Below are 21403 nucleotides of genomic sequence, written 5' to 3' on the forward strand. Positions count from 1 at the left end.
GAGGGAAAAGGGGACCAGCTCCAGATGGATGAAGAATGGGAGCTGGATAGTGACAAGAGCCTATCCTTGTTTTATCATTATTTCCATGGCAGGTGCTCGTCTGAACTCCAATCTCTGGTCCCCCCTCGCCAATCTTTCACGAAAAACAACCGTCTATCTGAATCCACTATGAAAAAATTTCCCCCACTCTTTATCTGTGCCTAAATCAAAACGTGGATTCCATGAACAAAGCTTCTTTCTTAGAACTGCACGCCTGTGGAACTCTGTTCCGTCTGCCTGCTTCCCACCGGACTACAACTTGGATGTGTTCAAGTCCAATGTGAACAAATTCCTAATGAACCGCCCCCTTAAGTAAACACTTCATCAAATCTCCACACTAACGTAATGTACTTGCAATAACCCTTATCCCTGAGTGGCATCCGGGCCTTGATAAGTGGTGATCACTGTGTAAAAAAAAAAAAATTGGTATGAAGGGTTTCCCCTACATTGACCAAGGTCTGATATGTGGGGTTACCCCCACATATGGTCTTTGCTTGCAGCATCTGCCGGAGCAGATACGGTATTTATTTGCTCCCCCACCGAGCAAATTAGGCACAAGGCCGATTTTTAATGTGAGGAGTGAAGGGGAAATGGGGACTAACTCCCCAGGGAGTAGGGGAGCTGGATAGTGACAATTGGTATGAAGGGTTGCCCTACATTGACCAAGGTCTTATATGCGGGGACGACCCCACATATGATCTTTGCTTGCAGTATCTGCCGGAGCAGATGGTATTTATTTGCTCCCCCACCGAGCAAATTAGGCACAAGGCCAATTTTTAATGTGAGGAGTGAAGGAAGGGGGGAAGGAAAAAAGGGGACCAGCTCTCGAGAGGTGGGAAATGGGAGCTGGTTAAAGGTCAGGTATGTGGGGCTGCCCCCACACCCGGTCCCTGCCTGCAGCATCTGCCGGAGCAGATGGTATTTATTTGCTCCCCCACCGAGCAAATTAGGCACAAGGCCAATTTTTAATGTGAGGAGTGAAGGGAGGGGGAAGGGAAAAGGGGACCAGCTCCCGAGAGGTGGGAAATGGGAGCTGGTTAAAGGTCAGCTATGTGGGGTTTGCCCCCACATCTGGTCTTTGCTTGCAGTATCTGCCGGAACAGATGGTATTTATTTGCTCCCCCACTGAGCAAATTAGGCACAAGGCCGTTTTTAATGTGAGGTAAAAACCAGCTCCCCTAAAAGTAGGCAAAAAAGGGGCACTCTGGTCACCAAAAATAATAATTGTCCCAGTATAGAGGGTTTCCCCTCCATTGACTGGTACAAACTATCTTAAGTGCAGTATCTGCCGGAGCAGATGGTATTTATTTGCTCCCCCACTGAGCAAATTAGGCACAAGGCCGTTTTTAATGTGAGGTAAAAACCAGCTCCCCTAAAAGTAGGCAAAAAGGGGGCACTCTGGTTACCAAAAATAATAATCGTCCCAGTATAGAGGGTTTCCCCTCCATTGACTGGTACAAATTATCTTAAGTGCGGCATCTGCCGGAGCAGATGGTATTTATTTGCTCCCCCACCGAGCAAATTAGGCACAAGGCCGATTTTTAATGTGAGGAGTGAAGGGAGGGGGAAGGGAAAAAGGGGACCAGCTCCCGAGAGGTGGGAAATGGGAGCTGGTTAAAGGTCAGGCATGTGGGGTTGCCCCCACATCTGGTCTTTGCTAGTCATAGCTAGTCCTAGCTAGTCATAGCTTGCAGTATCTGCCGGAGCAGATACTACACTTTGATCTTGGCCAAAAGCCCACAAAGGTGCCGCGAGGTTTCTCATGGGCATGCTTTGGAATCTTCACGCGTCCTTATTGCAAAAGTATGAGATTTGGCAGTAAAATGACTTCTGTCTTTTCTATACATATTTTTAACTAGCTGGCCGCCCGGTGTTGCCTAGTTGTACAATACGTTTAAACATGCTATTTTAATTCATGCAGATTACGTATGTATAATTATAGAATCAATCGTCTATTATTATTATTATTATTATTATTATTATTATTATTATTATATATTACAAAGAAATGATTTGCCCGGTTAAAGAATTCGCGAAACAATAATAAAAATAATAAAAATAATAATGTTAATGTTGTTCATCAAATTCCGTCTGTGTTTGTTTACAATATTACGTCAGCTGATATTTGAGCTTGACAATTTTAAACATAGTCTTTCTTCTGTTATAGATAAAATGGAAGAATTTTTACAGGGGAATATTTTACGTAACATCGGCCGGTGTAACGTAAAATATTCCCTTGTAAAATTCTTCGTTTTTTTTTTATCTATAAGAGATCAGATTTTTTCGATTGTCGATATGTATCGGATGAATTTCTGTATAAAATATATCTAAGAACACTGCCAGACATATAAAGACATGTGAAATTTGCAAAAGATAGGCTCAGTCGTTTTGGAACCTACACGGAAGGAACTCATGCACAAATTGGCATTTATATAATTGTAGAGATACTTTTGCTGCATTAGCACACCTATCAACTATTTCTTGTGGTTCTTCGAAGGATGCTGCATCAAGCGTAGCATCATCTGCAAAAAGAAATTTAAGAGTCATCTTTATTGTTGTCAGCTTTTTTTCCTTAAACCTTTGATGATTAAAACGTCCTTCACTTGTAATAAATTCAATATATATATATATATATATATATATATATATATATATATATATATATATATATATATATATATATATATATATATATATATATAAGGGAGAGTATGTATGAGAGAGAAAGAGAGAGAGAGAGAGAGAGAGAGAAACAGAAATAGAGTGAGAGGAAAGAAAGAGCTTCAATCTATGGTTTCCCCTTGCCAAATTTTCACAAAACCACTCCTCTATATTATTTATTCTTATTGCGATGAATATTATTATTATTTATTTATTTATTTATTGCAGACTATCATCCTCATCTTTTTAGTTGTTGTTTCACGACGTTTCGGCCAACTATTCCTATGGCCTTCATCAGGTGGTAACCGCGACGGGATAGGGACTCCGAATCTCCTAACTGCATTTTCAGCAATTACTGCCTTCCATAGTTGTTGTCGTCTCATCACACTTCGGCCAAGTAAGCTCCTAGGTAGGATTGAAACCGCTATCTTCAGACAATGCTCACCTGGAACCGTAGAGATTCAACGTCTATATCCACTGTGCCATGGGGCCCTGTTTCAATCCTACAAAAAGCCGGCCAGAGTCTTTGTTGGCCAAAACGTGGTGAGACGAAAAACAATTATGAAAGACATTAATTGCTAAGAATTCAGTTCGGAGATTCGCAGTTCCTATTTCATCACGGTTACCATCTGACAAAGATCAGAGAAATAGTTGGCCGAAATGTTGTAAATCAACAACTAAAAGATGAGAATAGTCCGCAATAAATAAATGAAAACTCGTCCACCTACAACCACTATCAACAGTTTCCCCCACTCTCTATCTCTACTTAAATCTAAACGCAAAATTCCATGAACAAAGTTTCTTTCCTAGAACTCTTCACCTATGAACCTCTAGTCCGCTGGCCAGCTTTCCATCTGACCACAATAATGTTGTCTTGGCCTTTTGGCCAAGATCAACGTGTAGTGTCTGTTCCGGCAGATACTGCAAGCAAAGACCCTATGTGGGGGCGACCCCACAGATAAAACCTTGGTCAATGTAGGGGCAACCCTTCATACCAATTGTCACTATCCAGCTCCCCTACTCCCCGGGGAGTTGGTCCCCATTTCCCCTTCACTCCTCACATTAAAAATCGGCCTTGTGCCTAATTTGCTCGGTGGGGGAGCAAATAAATACCATCTATTCTAATACTACACTTCGCATTTTCTGACCTCAATCAGTGGATTAGAAATCCTTCTAGATTGAGGCAATTTTAATTTTTAGTTGGGGGAGCTGGATTTTTCCCACATTAAAAACCGACCTTGTGTCTAAGTCTGTCTTCGTGGGGAGGCAAGTAAATAGATACAATAATGTCGTCTTCAAGTCCAATGTAAACAAGTTCTTGTTGAGTCGCATCCCGTCTAAATAATCATTTCCACCACTAACTATTAATACGCTCTGTCTCAGTGATGACCATGCACTCATTAACCGTTATACTTGAGTGGTCCTCGGGCCTTTATAAGTGGTGACTCTCACGTACGAAAAAAAAAGAATAGACAACTAAAACTATCGCTTATTGGATGAATATGGACAGAGATTAGAGTAGAAAGCAAAAGATGTCTGAAACGGTCGTTATTATATACATAATATGTAGATAATAAAATAAATCATAAAATATCCTTTTTATATTTCATAATCATATTTCAATTTTAAAGTCAGACATGTTTTCGTGAAATGTAGTTAAAAAAATGAAGAGCAATTTATATAAATCAAAACGAGGCTGCCTTTTCCAATTTTCCGAATCGGCTTTTCGTTTGTTTTATCCGATATCATCTCAATTGATAGGGCAGTTCCATCTCTCTCGAATTTGATTGGTCGATTCTATTACTCTCTAATATGATTGGTTAGTTTTATTCGTACTAAAATCTGATTGGTTGGCAAAAAAAAAAAAAAAATTCCGTTTGTATCGATTGATGTTTTCCTAACTTTCCTGTTTGGATAAGAGTGACATTTTAATTTGAAAAAGAAAAGAAAAAAAAAATAAACAGAAACATCTCGAAGAAAACATGACATGCACAAAATTTATTAGTCAATTCCGTTTTTTTTTTTTGTCTTTCTTTTACTTTTTTTTTCATTTCTTATCGTTTCCATATTTCCAGAAAATTGATTCGAGATACGTTTTATTACTTATCTTGACTTATTTTAGGTAAATTTCCTGTTTTTATTTCTTTTCCATCTTTCTGGCTTTACGATGTGCCTTGGATAAGTTTCCAGACTTCTTTCGTATGGACACTTTTGTCGATATGAAAACTCAAGTCCCCTTCGAAGTAATCTCCTCCAGCTGACATACACTTCCTGCACCATTCCACCAACTTCCGGAAAGCCCCATGAAAGTCCTCTTGTGCGAGCATGTCAATTACCCTCGTCACAGCCCCTTTCATCTACTCAATTGTCCCGTAATGACAGCCTCTAAGGTTTTCCTTAGGCTTAGGGAATAACCAAAAGTCACAGGGACCAAGGTTTGGACTATAACAAGGGTGAGGAACTGTCTTGATGCTCATTTTGATCAAATAGTCTGTGACAAAGATGAAACATCCTTGAGCAACTCTTGAGCATTTTCAGTTTCTCGCGAATAATTGTGTGTACAGTTCCCACACTGACATCAAACTGTGCACTTAGTGTCTCTATAGACAAACGACGGTCGTTACCCATAAACTTCTTTATTTGACCAATCAACTCTGGTGTTCTGACTTCCTTACTCCTCCCACACCTTTCATCATCCTTCACAGGCTCCTTGCTTTCCTTGAATCTCTTATGCCACTCTAAACCTGATGCTTGTTTCATGCAAGATTGTCCAAAAGAAGCCTGAAGCATTCCATACGTTTTTGTGGCATTTTTCCAAGTTTAAAACAGAATTTTCTTGCATATCGTTCTTCTAAAGTGTTCTAGAGAACCTACAGTTGATTTTATATATATATATATAATGACTTTCATTAAAGTTTAAAACACAAAAGTCAAGTATCATGTTTCAGTTGTGCTCTAAACAGAAACATTCATTTCGGAGGCGTCCCTGTCATATTAAATAACCTACCCTTGTGCGGTGATAATGGCTTGAAATTAAGTTTAAAATGAAAAAGACAAGTATCATGGTGCAATTCTCCATTAAACAGAAACATTCATTTAGATTGTTTCTTTGTCATATCAAAGAACATACTGTCGATTTTTATGTCGGGCCTTTGGCTTGTTTGGTAATGAAACTTCTCAAATGCACTTGTGATGTTAGGCTGTGTAAGGTGTTAACTTTTGTCAAAATCACCAGTTCCTTTTTATATCGGATCATTTCGATTACTGATTATGTATATTTATCGATGATAATCCGATACAAACTCTATCTAAGAACACTGTTAGGCACATAAAGTTCTTTCGTATGAAATTACATAAAAAGATTGCCAGCCGTTTTCGAGTCCATAGGGAACGAACTCACACACATATGCACGGACATAGTTCGGCCAGAAACCTGGCTGTTAAGGGGTCACAGTTCAACGATGTGACCGTTGAGAACTCTACCAAACTCCTCTGCCAATGTTGGGTCTAAACACTTGAATTTTAGACATGGGCATGGATCTAACTTAATAACTTGATTTGAGGCCAAAACAATAAATGTTAAAAGGTCATAATAAGTGCCAAAGTTTTTAAAAAATTTGATCTCTGCGGTCTCTACCAAATTTCTGGCATAAACATTTGAATTTTTACAGAAAGGGTATTCAAAGATAGGGTAAGCTTAGGGTCGAAAATTTTAGCTACAAATATATACATCTATGTATGTATTTTTGCATGTCTGCCTAAAACTTTCGACAGAGGCGACGAATTTTCAGAAGATCAGTATCATTTTGAAGCTCGACCCTTCAGACGACAAATATCGAAAAATTGACTAAAAACATTAATTTCTTCGCCCTCAACTGGGTACTTTTCTACAGGAAGGGGTCGGTTTTCTCGCCGATATTTTCGAAAGTCATCCCCTCTTTTCGATTGTCTAGCCTTAATTTAAACCTACGTCACTTCCAGTTTGGCGGTGGTCGTAACAGCAACGTTTTTTTCACATACTTTTCTTCCTTTGCAGTACGGATTCGAGCCTGCCTTCCTACTACCACTTTTTTTTGCTCATAACCCCCCTTACATCCAGGTAACGCCAGGCACCCATGCTAGTATATATATATATATATATATATATATATATATATTTATATATATATGTGTGTGTGTGTGTGTGTGTGTGTGTGTGTGTTCTTCATAAGTTTTGGTTTCAGATTCGATTCAAGCTGATGCATTCAAATCATATGGATATATTTTTTTTATTTTTCAAATCACAACTTTATAATATATAAGAATCGATAGAAAATTTTCTCTATGATAATATATACGAAATCTGCATAAATTAAAATATCATATTTAAGCGTACTGTACGACCGGGCTATACCAGCCGTCCCTGCTAGCTTAGATAAATACTTTTGCAGTTTTAACAAAAGAGCTACAATAATATCAGGTCGTCTCCATTTACGCTGAACATCTGTAGAATGCCAGCATCAATATATTACATATGAAAGAGTCCGATGTGGAATTTCCACAGGTCCCGCTATCTCTTTATGATTTTTTTCACAATGAGTCAAACTTCATTTTATTTTTTGAAAAATTTACACTCGTAATTATGAATTTTTTTAAGTGAATTGTTCCTTGGATATTTACATTCTAAAATCATTTTTTCTTCTTTTCTTTCAGGTGAGTTTTTCAAGCAACTAATTAAGAAGTTCACAGGTAGAACATTTTTAATACTGATTTTACATTAAGTTATTATTAATCTTATTATTATTAATCTTATTATTATTATGAATATTATTATTATTATTATTAATCTTATTATTATGAGTATTATTATGAGTATTATTATCATTATGATTATTATTATTATTATTATTAATCTTATTATTATTATGAGTATTATTATTATGAATATTATTATTATTATTATTATTATTTTTATTACTGGCTCACATGGAGCTTTCACACGTCATCAAAGATCTGATTGAAAAATCTGTGACGTTCCCTGGAAGCTGAAGTGACAACAAGTCTCCCCAGACGTCCAGCACTTTCCACTTCCTTCGATAACATTTCCAAATAAATTTGCGTTATCGTAACAGCCTCTCACCATCGATTTCTTGCTGGCACCGGCCATTGGTCTATACTGAAATGTGAGGGGCACTAAGCCTCCCCAAGGTCCTAGTTCTCTTCGCACTTGTATAGTGGAGATCTGGTCAGTGCACCCTCCTTGGTCTTTCCATCCTCCTTGACGCTTCTCGCTTCTTTGGTATCACACATTTTTTTTTGGGGGGGGAGTAACGGTGATAGGACAATGGGAAGGGATGAGTGATGGGGATGTAGAACTTGTTGATATGCAGCTTCGTTGTTCTTCATTCGCTGTAATGCTTCTTTGTGTTTTGGCTCTGCAGCAGTTTGTCTGGCTCACGCATGTGTATTATTCTCCGCATTCAAGGGTTTTCCTTAAGATTTCAACCGTTTTCATTATCGTTAGTCGTTGTATCTTTGCAGCCATTCCTCTGATTCCATTATTATTATTATTATCATTATTATTATTATTATTATTATTATTAATATTAATATTATTATTATTAGTATTATTATTATTATTATTATTATTATTATTATTATTATTATTATTATTATTATTATTATTCTACACTATCCGGTTACTATTATTATTAACTTCAAAATCTAATAATGTTTTACACCATTTCCCCCCCCCCTCAAGAGCGGTCTCTTACACCAAATCTAACGAGGGCACTCAAAGAGTTAATTCGATGGAAAGCACCTTGCGTAGGATGTTTGGTGAGATAAGCAGAACTGACTTCTGGAGTACATTCCCAAGGAGTTCATTTATTCACTAGAAGTAGTCACACAGGCCATGATCCAAGATTTCTCTTGGAGAACAACTTGTGATGTACTCTGGAGTCTGAGTGACAGCAAATCTCCTCAGATTTCCAGTATTCTCCACTTGTTTTGATAACCTTAGCAAAAGAATTTACGTTATCGCGACAGCCACTTACCATTTATTTTTTAGTTGGTAGCGACCATTGGTCTTCCCTGAAATTTGGGTGACAATAAGCGTCGCTAAGGTCCCAGTCCTTTCTCTCCTTGGTCTTTCCATCCTCCTTGACCCCCCCCCTCACGTATTTAGTCTGACGCCAGTTTATTGTGACATCCACTCGTACAAAAAATTGGGGGCAGGTTCCCCCGCATTTATACAGTTTCAGTTTTTATGATTCTGTGTGAGGTTTGTCTATGTTTTACATCTGTAGGAGTTTGTACATGTTCGGTTTGTGGCTGTAGCTCGAGTGTGTTAGTCTTCACGTTCAACGGCACCCGTTTTCATCATTGTTGTCCGTTGTATCTTCTCAGCCATCCCTCTGATTCCAATTTCTCCCATTCTTTTTTCAAAAGTTGTTTTGTATTCAATTGTAGTCCATCGCGCTGTAAGTAATCAATTTCCACTTATTTAACTTATCTATCCCAATCTTCTAATACAACCTTATCCTCGAGTAACATTTCGCCTTGATAGTGATAACTCATTTGTATACAAAAAACAGTATTTGACTCTGAGACCTAATAATAATAATAATAATAATAATAATAATAATAATAATAATAAATCTGATTTCGCTTATGAACGTTACTCTGGAAAGGAATGGGATTCATTTCCAGAGGATTTCCCTTAATCTCGGCTTCACACCAGGAGCTTCAAAGATCAACGGGTTTCCTAAGGATGTTGGTCGTACCTATAATTGCAGAGGTTTGAAGACCGCCTAAAACATCGGGGATTTGTAGGGTTTTTTTCAATTGCCCTTCCGGACGACTTGATACTACTCCTAGTGTACCAACTACGATTGAGATTATTTGTGTTTTAACCCCGTGTATACGCCTTATCTCCAAGGCCAATGGAGAATAATTGCTCCACTTCTCATTCTCTTCTCTCTCACATTTCTATCCCAGGGTACTGAGAAGTCTACAATCTGCCAGTTTTTTGAGACCTTGTCAATGACGACCAAATCCGGACGATTATATTCCAATTGTTGATCGTTATGACACTTTTGCCACACCATACCTCCACCTTGCCATACTCACTTGTTCTCACTTCATCAGGCACCTCCTCAAACCTTTTTCCAGCACACTTCACTCTAACCCTCTTACACACTTCCCAATATATCCGGACTTCCACGCGATCGTATCTTTGCAGTACTCTCTCTGGGCCAGTCCACTATACCCTGCTACAAGGTATGCAATTGACTCTGAGGTCTTACCACAAATCCGGCATTCTGCAGCAACTTCCTCTCCTAGAACCACTTTTTTGAACAATCGTGTTCCTAATGCCTGCTCTTGTGCTGCACAAACAAAAGCTTCAGTACTCTTAGCCAGATACTCAGCTCTAAGCCATTTCCATGATCTTTCATCAGCCACTTCTGCTATATCCTGGAATAACCTTCCATGCATTTTCTTCCTAGCCAGTTCCTCTGCCCTTTCTCTATCCATACGTTTCACATAATCAGTCTTGATCTCACATACCTCCACTTCATTGGCCACAACCTTAAGCATCCACTCCTCACTTCTAACCACATGCTCCTTCAACGACATCTCCTCAGTTCTAACACAATCTTTTACACTTTTCAATCCTCTCCCACCATCTTTCCTCTTTTGATACAGCCTTGCTATGCTACTTCGAATGTGAAATATACCAAACATTGCTAAAACTTTTCTTGTTTTGATATCCATGGCATGCAAATTCTTGTCCGACCATTCTAAAATTCCCGCACTGTATCTCAAAACACTGACTGCCCATGCATTTACTGCTTTCATTAGGTTTCCTCCATACAGTTTCGACTTTGCAATTTATTTCACTCTTCTAAGATACTCCTTTCTTACTTTTTCCTTCATGTCTGTTCATGATGCCTACACCTTCCAGCACTCCCAAATACTTATATCCTGTATCTCCTATTTCTTTCATGATTTCTCCATTTGGCAGCACTATTCCATTCGAATGAACCTTTACTCCTCTTTTCATCACCAGCACTGCACATTTACTAATCCCAAACTCCATCCCAATGTCTTCTGAGTATGTCCCCACAGGTTCTATCAGTCTCTCCATTTCCTTTTCATTTCGACCGAATATTTTCAAATCATCCTTAAACAGTAGATGGCTGAGGCGCCTGTCACCAGATCCAAAGTTATACCCCAGTTTTTCTCTCTTCAAGAGGATGCTCAGTGGCATCATTATCATTACAAAAAGAAGTGGTGATAACGAATCTCCTTGAAATATCCCACGTTAAATGCCAACTTGTCTCCAAAAGCCCTACCACATTTTCAGCAACCTTCATCATCAATAGTGTTTCACGTATTCATGAATGAGGAACCATGTCATAAGCCTTTCTGTAATCGATCCATGCTACGCTCAGATTCCTCTTCTTCTACTTCTTCTTCTTCTTCTTCTTCTTCGCATCCTGCATTATTGTTTTATCAATTAGTAGTTGCTCTTTAGTACCTCTCGAGCGTTTCCGGCACCCCTTTTGTTCGTCAGGAAAAACACCATTACTCTCTAGATGTTCATAAATTTTCTCCGCAAATATTCCAGTAAACAGTTTCCACATCAATGGCAGACATGTAATTGGTCTATAATTATTGGCATCTGTTCCTTTTGCAGGATCTTTCCTAATCAGTGTTGTTGTTCTCTTCAAAAGCCAATCAAGGGCATCTCCCGACTCTACAATCCTTTGCAGAGCAGCAGCTATAGGTGGATAAAGGCATGGAAACTGTTTAAACCAGAAGCCCATCACTCCATCTGGACCAGGTGCCTTCCAGTTTGTCATCCTTCGTATGCCAGCCTTAATGTCATCGATGGTTATCTCAACGTTCTTCATCTGCTGCATTTCTGATAGCCTTTCTCTGACCTCTCCCAACCAGCTAGTCTTCTCATTATATCGCCCTTCGACAGACCAAATCCCACTCCATAACTTCTTTGCATCTTTTACATTTGGAGTGTTGTTATTTCCCGCCTGTTTACTACCATTTAAGTCTTTATGTCTTTATACAGCTGAGACTGATTGTTCCGGACAAGGTTGTTCTGCCGAAATGCAACACTTTTTCCAACAGAGTTCCTAATTTTCATACCATCAGTTTGGACCTTCTCTTTCAACATTGTTAGAACGTTGATCGTTCCTTTTTCCAGCAATCTATACCTCCTTTCAAGCTCGTCCTAAGATTTCTGTCCTAGTTTGACTCATTTTCTTATTTCTTCGATTCAACCAATGTCTTTCCGCTGCCGTTTAATACTTTCTTCAAGTCGTCTCTGCCAATGTGGCCTTCTATCCTTCATTTCTCCCTTTTTCTTCTGTAATAAGCCAAGACGATTCGCAATAACGTATGACGCTGCATACAGAAGCCTGTTAAGTTCCGTAATCGATATGTTCTTTCTTATGATGTTGTGAATTACTCCTTGAATTATTTTTACCTCGTTTTTCACCTTCCGCCTATCACTACTCTTCATACTTGGAATCTCTATGATATCGTCTTTAAGAAGAACCTCTCTTAACTTCTGAAGTATTCTTTTTCTACAGAAGTCAAAGTTCGAACTTCATCACCATTTCTTTATACATCTGCTCCTTTCACTGGCTCCATTGTCTCAAAGTCAATGATCTCATCTGCCTTAGATCCTTCAAACTCTTTCTCATTACTTCCCCTAACCATAGGATTACATACTTCTTTAGTTGTCCACCTCCCATCATCGCTTACATTTCCCTTCTGCACTTCCAATCTCTCAGTTCTTTCATCAGAGCTAGTTTCATAAATTTTACTTTCGTTATTCATTTCATTCCTAACCATCCATTGAATCTCTTCTCTTGCAATCACTGAAAGTAGGTTGTTATTTTTAGTTTGTTTTAACTGGGATACCAAACTCGTGACACTTCAAGCTTCTCCTCCTCTCGATTCCCATTCTTCCCTCACTTTTCGGATATATCCAAAAGATTTGGTACTTCCACTTCTTATAAAACATTCCCACTGTACTCTTCTTTCCTCATCCGTCCACGTTTTTTTTTTTTTTGTTACATTTCCTGTTCCAACTCCCTTCGTGTCTTGGGACCCTCTATGGCATTTCTCACTCCCCCTATATCCAGCCACATCATCAGAATTTCGAACAGTTGTATGATGACGACAGGACCCACCCTGTTGACCAGTGGGATATCTACCTGACGCGAAACCATCGCAAGATGTTCTAGCCTCATTCACGTCGTTATTTTCAATATTTTGATTTGACATTCTCCCATAAATGGGGTTAGTGGATTTTAGGTTCACCACCACCGACAGTTTTATCGAGACATTATCTCTAGGAGGGTTCCCCACCAAGCTCAAAAATCCCCTCCCGACCTTTTTCTCCACCACCACCACCACTATTCCCATTACCACCACCAACAACAATAGAAATAAAATCTACAATGATAATGGCAACATTAATATCGGTAGCAATAATATTAACAGCAAAAACAACAATAGCAATGACAGCAAAAAACAACACTTACCATTACAGCTACAGTAATAATAAAAACATACCACCACTACTACTACCACCACGACCACTACTTCTACTAGTAATAGTATTAGTGATAATAGTAATAACCAATAAAGTATTTTTAATAATAATAATGATAATGATTATAATGATAATAATAAAAATATAAATAATAATAAAAAATAAGTAGAACAATGACAATAATAATAATAATAATAATAATAATAATAATAATAATAATAATAATAATAATAATAATAATAATAATTTCAGTTAGGAAAGCTTACTTTGTTCGTTTTTTTTTTTAACTTCTCTGCCGATGTTGCTTTTGGCCAGAAAAATGTACACAAAAACAGAAACATAAAACATCCAAACATGTGAAAGACAATTCCTCGTTTAACCGTGAATTCAAGTTTTCAATTCTAATTTCAGTTAGAAACGCTTCATTTTTTATAATAATAATAATAATAATATTAATAATAATAATAATAATAATAATAATAATAATAATGATGATAATAATAATAATAATAATAATAATAATAATAATAATAATAATAATAATAATAATAATAATAATCTGGTCAAATAGTTCCACTAACTACCAATAAAGGTTGGGTAAGTGTAAATTAAAAGAAATGTTCTGCTTGACGGAAAATTGTCCCATGAAAGTGAATTTCGCAATTAAATTCTTGGTGCTGTAAACGCGTGCGTTGACAAGCCTGTGAAATCAAAGAAACGCTTCAATTATCAGAATCATAATATTTGCTCTGTTTAATGGTACTTACCAATTTTATAGACCATAAACGCTCGACTATTTATTGGTTTGATGAGAAGGAAAGGAGAGATTGGAGTAATTATTGAAAATGGCCGTTCGTATCATTTTCAACGGAAAGAAAAAAAGACAAGGAATTATGAGAAATATATCGACCATGCATAACGAGATTAGATGAGTAGAAATACGTTTAAAACTGGAAATTTCCACGCAAGGTTAGTTTAAGAAAGAGAATGAAATTTTCCATTAGAAGTAAAGTTAGAGTAAAGGATACCTATCAGGATATGACGTCATAAAAAGGAAATTGCCGAATACTCGTAGTGTATAAGTTAGAAAGATAGCCTCATTTTCACTGGACCAGTAAGAGAAAGGGAATATATATATATATATATATATATATATATATATATATATATATATATATATATATATATATATATATATGAGAATAATGGAAATAGTATTCCGACGAAATAGTGAAATGAAAAGAGCAAACCGAGTTACGTCTTCATCAACGTTTCGTCTTTATTCGGAGACTTCCTCTGGATGAATGAAATTAAGAAAACAAAAACACCAGTACAAATCTTTGAAAATTTTCTTGTGAAAAGTGTGACGCTGTTTCATTTCAGCAATGGGAAAAGACGTTGAAATTCCCCAAAAGACAATAACGCAACCTTCCCTCCCCCCCTTTTTTTACCTTTTTCAAGTGTATGTTTCTATCGAAATTGAGAATTTGGACAGAATTTCGAAAGGAACCTTATATTTACTTCATTACAAAAAGAACAGCAAATAAATAAATAAACGGTTCCCTTCGAAATTTCGTCCCAGTTCCCGAGTTCGACAGAAACATTCCTGGGTTCAACAAGATACTCCCGAACAAGGTCAGAGGTTACATCGACCGGGACTTTGTGAAAAAGACACTGAAGATGAGAACAGAAGTCCAAAGATCTTCAATACTAAAAATAACCAATACTCATCTAAAAAATGCAGAAACCTCATTAGATATTTTTACAATTTTTTAACAATATTAAAATGGAATATATATATATATATATATATATATATATATATATATATATATATATATATATATATATATATATATAGTCATCAACAAACAGTACTGTTTCGTGGTATCACAGCTCATCTGAGCGGCTAGACAGGCAACTACCTTAAGCCAGGATCAAAACCTGACCGCTCAAACGAACGTCAAGGCTTCTTGTCATTACTCTATACGGCTGTTGCTGAGCAGGTAGTGAATTAACGATGTTTTGAAATTGCCCAAATGCCTAAGCTCGATTTGTTTACACAAAGAGCATCGCTTAATAAGCTAATGGCAGTTTGTATATCACTCCCCAATGCTCAACCCAAGATAGGGAGCATTGTGTGTGTGCGTGTGTTTATTCAATTATATTTCACCTTTTATTTATTCCAGTCTTTTAATTTATGAAGATCGATGTAACTACAGAGCATAAAGAAATAAATGGCATACGTCTGTATTCTATATAAACAGGAAGATGGTCAAAATCTTGAAATTTGGAATATAGACTTTTATCGTATATATATATATATATATATATATATATATATATATATATATATATATCGACCATGTATAGCGAGAAGTTCGAATTGCCAACTAGAAGTCACGTTAGAGTTAGGTCTACATGTCAGTATTGTTCTTAGTGCATAGGAAATAGCCAGAGCCACGTGGTTTAGTGACGATGTAATACAACTTTCTATCAAACTTTGTCTTTGTGGGTACCTACTGACAATTTTTTTATTGCATTTTCACCCCAAACAAGGAACATTGCCACTTTATTGTAGGGGGCTACTATCAGAGACATAAGTGTCAGAAGTACTGTGTAGGGAGTTGTGCAGCAAGATGTCGGATCACGTTACACTTGAACTTCTGCATGTCAGTACAGTGGGGGAAGCAGGAACCCGGAAGGGAATTCCAAAGTCTAGCTATTCTGGGAAAGAAACTACCGGTGTAGAAGGTTCTCTTGCATCTAGGGATCTCTACTGTGAAGGGGTGGGATTTAGCTGCTTTTTGGGTTTGTCGGGGGTATTTACGTCGAGGGGGCACAAGTGCTAGCAGTTCGTCAGAACATTTACCGTTAAAGTACTTGTAGAACAGGCAGAGGGATGCAATATTTCGTCGATGTGACAGAGGCTGTAGCTTAGCTGACAATTCAGGACCTATCAGATTGGCGACTCTCTTTTGAACCTTGCCTAGGAGCGAGAGACTAGTGGCAGATGCACAAGCCCAAATATGACAACAATACTCCATACATGGGCGAATGGTGGCCTTATAGAAGTATAGGATAATTTCAGGCGTTACTAGCTTTATAGCACGGTAGAGAGAACCCACCTTCTTCCCAGCGGTCCTGGCAATGTTCTCAATGTAATTGTTCCAACTCATGTTTCATGTGAACGTTAGGCTGAGGAGTTTAAAAGATGTATTTTCAGATAAAGAGTCATTGACTATTCCTATTGGCGGTAGGAAAGAAGTTTAGTCTTGGCAGCATTGAAGGCGACCATCCATTTTTGTCCCCATTCCACTACGGATCGGAGGTCTTCCTCTAGTGTTTCTGCCATTTCTTTAGATATGTGTTCATTTGTTTCCCTGTCGTGTCTGTTATAGAGCGTGGTGTCATCAGCATACATACCCATCTCACAAACAACTTTGTCAGGGAGATCATCTATGAATATTAGGAATAACAGAGGTCCAAGGATAGGCCCCTGAGGCACTCCCGCATTTATATCATATTGTTTAGATGTACGACCATCAAGAACAACCTGGATTTTTCTCTCATCTCAGAAGGATCTAATTATGTTATGTATTCTTCCAGTGATGCCGTATGATCTTATTTTCTTGAGAAGACCCTCATGCCATATCCTGTCAAAAACCTTAGATATATCTAGAGCTACCGCTCTACTCTCCCCCGCTTTGTCCAGTGAATGGTATATATGAGATTACAGTTAGGATGTCTGCTGTGGAACGGGCTTGCCTAAATCAATATTGTCGTTTAGTCAGAAGTTTAGCATCTGTAAGGTGATGGACTAGAGCTTGGTTAATTATGGTCTCAAATATTTTGGCGAAAAGTGTGAGGAGGCTAATGGGGCGATAATTTACTGGGTCAGTTCTTTTGCCAAAATTCTTGAAAACGAGCACTACAGAAGCAATTTTCCAGCAGGCAGGAAAGCAAGATTCATTAAGGCGTTTGTTGTAATGTTTGGAGAGAACTGGAGCTACTTCGGCAGCGCACTTTTTAATAGCACAGCCGGGATGAGATCAGGCCCACATGCTTTTGAAGTGTCAAGATTTCTTATGATAGCATGCACCTGAGCAGGGGTGATTTTCAGATCGTCTAGTGTGGCGTCTGTCCGCAAAGGAAAGTCATAGAGGGGGTGGTTAGAAGAGTCCAGTGTGGAGTTCGAGGCAAACCGTTTGGCAAGCATGTTAGCATTCTCAGTTGCAGAGCAAACAACCTCATGATTGTTGAATAGTGGGGGAATTATTGATTGCCCATTTTTTACTACAGTTGTAGATATTCCAGAAGTCTCGGGTTCCTAATTTCTGTGGTTCAATGCGTTTTTTTTTGTGATTTCAGTTAATTCTCTCTTGGCTGTCGCTATTTTTTACAGTTATTTCTGGCTTCTATGTACTTCTGTCTGTTTGGACTGGACTTATGTCGGTAAAATTTGCGGGACGCATGCTGCCTTTGCGCTATGGCAGCTGCACAAGTAGAAGTGAACCATTGGGGAGAGTGGGGTTTGCTATAGAATTTGCGCTTGGGAACATGTGCTTCAATTGCAATTTTGAACCATTCAGTGGTCTCATTTGCACAATGTTCAGCAGAAAGTGAAAAAATATTTTGCCATAGAGCGTCCCTGATGAGGTCCCTGATGGCTTATAATATCTCGTTGTTTTGAGCAGTGGCTCTTCAGTTTGGGCTCTAGAGTTTAGGGTGATTTCAACCATGACCAAAGCATGACGCCGTTCCTAAGAGGGCTGTGAGCATTCGTTACACAGTCATCGGGAACTGTGGTCAGAAAGATCTAGAAATGATGCATGCTTGTTAGGAGAAATGCTTCATCATTTAAATTAGTTCTAAGACACGGATGTTTGTAAATGCAAGCCTCAAGGGAGAGGGCAAGGTGGTTTTGTTTGAGCTTTGGCCTGGTTTTAGCGTAATTTTTTAATGTACTGTCATTTTTATTTTTAAGAGTTTCAGTTTAGGTAAGGGGTGCTGAACAAGTGGCTAAGCAGAATACAAGACATGCAACACAGGCAGACTATCAGCCGTCCCTCCATCTGTTATATATAGGAGTTTCATTGAGAGAGTCTTATTACAAGTGATGTTGTATCTTAGAGAGAGAGAGATGTTGTTGTAAGAGAGATTGTTCGTGTTATGAAGATTCATATTTATATTAAAAGTTCATTACTTAGAAGTGTTGCTATGGAAACTCTTAGAGTGAGGAGATAGTGTTCACTGTTCAGACATTGTGTAGACATGAGATGTAGATTCACATTGTGGATATGAGATGTGTATGTCACGACATTTTATAACACAGGACATATAGACATATAATAACAATTCAATTTACCTTTTTGTAGAATCACAACACAAGACGACGTTTTACAAAAACACATGATGGGTTTATTTCTTCACGACCGGCCGTGGTTTTCTCATCAAGAATTCAAAGCTTCACATATTAAGTTTAAAAGTGATCGTCTCGCTTCTAGACGTTCGAATTTCAAACTCCAGACTCTCTCTGAGTTTCTCCGCTTCTGTCTCCCCAACTCTAAAGTTTTTCTGTCTATTTCTAGAATTTTCTATTTTCCATGACGTCATACACATGTTAAAACATGTGCCTTCTTTCATGTGTTCTGGACATGCGTGTCCAAAACTTTTCCTTTTTTTACAAAAGGAATTTTAACCTATATATCTAATTTATTTAACCCATATTTTATTATCCACATTCTTTTTAACAATTGAATAGTTTATTTATTATTTATTTCATCAGAATTAACAATTTACTGGACATTCCATTTAAACCTATTGTTCTTTAAAACTTATATCCAAGGTTCGATTTCTGCTTTTTCTCATTTTATTTTCATTTTAAGTAATCTCTCTATTTTTATACTTACATGAAAAGGGGACAGCCCTTATCATGTAACACATCTACTAGGGTTGTGGCCTCAGGATAGCCCACCGGGGATGAGTGCAGTGTCCATTTCCATGCGCGACATGGCACTACAAACATCCCGATATTATGCAACTGTTGATGGAGCAGCTGCTCTAAGCACTACCAAAGAGTTAGGGCACCTGTACTACCAGTCGGGAACCGCAGCCAGGAACCGTCAACCCATCAGATGAAAGTCAACCCAATCTTCTTGCACTGGCATTACGGTATTCAAGTACTCTTAAGTGCCCAGTTGGGAAAACGGCGTTCGTTGCCCTAGTCAGGAAATAAGATCAAACACCGAGTGTTCTGTCGACTCCCAGTGGTTATCCTCTACGCCTGGTTTATAGACAAAGAAGGAGTATAGAAGCCGGGCGATAGACAGTGCCTTTCTACTTCTTAATTTACAATGCCTCCCCACGGGACAGAGTTAGACATCAGGGTCGTTTTTAACGTGGAGAAAAAGGTACAAAAATAAAAAATTGTCTCAGTCGTGAAGGGCTGATCCTCCACCGTAAGAGAACAAGAAATGGAAGTGCAGGATCTGAAGAACAGATACTACACTTTGATCTTGACCAAAAGGCTTTTATGGGTAGTCAAGTAAATGCGTATTACTATTATGCAAATTTTGTGGATGTAACACTGCACGATTAAATGTGTACCCTCTCTCTCTCTCTCTCTCTCTCTCTCTCTCTCTCTCTCTCTTTCGAATTATCCTCTCTTTCTCTCTAGTTCTCCTTTTAATTTTTCACTCTTCTCACTCTTCTTTTTGCTTTCTTTCACTCTCACTTTTTGCATTGTAATACACTGGTGCGCGTCTACTCTCTCTCTCTCTCTCTCTCTCTCTCTCTCTCTCTTTCAAATTATCCTCTCTTTCTCTCTCATTCTCCTTTTAATTTTTCACTCTTCTCACTCTTCTTTTTGCTTTCTTTCACTCTCACTTTTTGCATTGTAATACACTGGTGCGCGTCTACTCTCTCTCTCTCTCTCTCTCTCTCTCTCTTTCTTTCAAATTATCCTCTCTTTCTCTCTCATTCTCCTTTTAATTTTTCACTCTTCTCACTCTTCTTTTTGCTTTCTTTCACTCTCACTTTTTGCATTGTAATACACTGGTGCGCGTCTACTCTCTCTCTCTCTCTCTCTCTCTCTCTCTTTCAAATTATCCTCTCTTTCTCTCTCATTCTCCTTTTAATTTTTCACTCTTCTCACTCTTCTTTTTGCTTTCTTTCACTCTCACTTTTTGCATTGTAATACACTGGTGCGCGTCTACTCTCTCTCTCTCTCTCTCTCTCTCTCTCTTTCAAATTATCCTCTCTTTCTCTCTCATTCTCCTTTTAATTTTTCACTCTTCTCACTCTTCTTTTTGTTTTCTTTCACTCTCACTTTTTGCATTGTAATACACTGGTGCGCGTCTACTCTCTCTCTCTCTCTCTCTCTCTCTCTTTCGAATTATCCTCTCTTTCTCTCTCATTCTCCTTTTAATTTTTCACTCTTCTCACTCTTCTTTTTGCTTTCTTTCACTCTCACTCTTTGCATTGTAATACACTGGTGCGCGTCTACTCGCTCTCTCTCTCTCTCTCTCTCTCTCTCTGATGCCCTGATTTTTAATCTGGCGATATCAGTATGTCTTTTTCACCGACTCTCTTTGTACCTATTCTTCTCTTTCTTCCCCCCTCTCTCTCTCTCTCTATCTCTCTTCCTTTCTTTCTCTTCCTATTGCCTCCGTTCTCTCCTTCTGTTTGTCTTGTCTCGCTCTTTCTCTATCCTTTTTAATCCATCTCAACTCATTTTCTTTCTTGCCCCCTCTCTCTTTTTATCTCTTCCTCTTTTTTTCTTTCTACCTGTCCCCTCTCCCTCCATCTCTCTTTCTCTCTCTCTCTCTCTCTCTTTCTAATTTCCCCCCTCTCTCTCTCTCTCTCTCTTATAACCCGTAATCCTCTCTCTCTCTCTTTGCTTTTTACCTGTTCCCCTCTCTCTTTGTACCTTTCTCAGTTCTTTTTCTACCTGTTCCCTTTCTCCCCCCTCTCTTTCTCTCCCCTCTCTTTCTCTCTTTCCTTCTTATCTTTGTCTTTACTTTTTGCTGTCCTTCTTATAATTATGGCTGTGACAGCAGCATATTTTTGTCATTGTTTTGACTCGTGTAAAAGAGGTGATTCTAATGTTAACATCGGTATCTCTCGATTATTTATATT

General features: G+C 38.1%; 1 protein-coding gene across 11 annotated transcripts in view; it reads left to right on the plus strand.

Annotated features, from left to right (window-relative positions):
* Positions 1 to 21403, plus strand: part of LOC145259106 (protocadherin beta-11-like) — a 1732684-nt gene that overhangs the window by 835866 nt on the left and 875415 nt on the right. The window contains exon 4 of one of the 11 annotated variants that reach the window (XR_013864125.1): positions 7393 to 7426. The exons of the other annotated variants lie outside the window; for them this stretch is intronic. The gene's annotated coding sequence lies outside the window, so the exon portion shown is untranslated. Of the gene's footprint in view, positions 1 to 7392; positions 7427 to 21403 lie in introns of those variants that run through there. 11 annotated transcript variants of the gene reach the window in all.

Source organism: Euprymna scolopes, chromosome 34 (assembly GCF_053919585.1).
Source record: "Euprymna scolopes isolate OS-2025 chromosome 34, ASM5391958v1, whole genome shotgun sequence".
NCBI lineage: Eukaryota > Metazoa > Mollusca > Cephalopoda > Sepiida > Sepiolidae > Euprymna > Euprymna scolopes.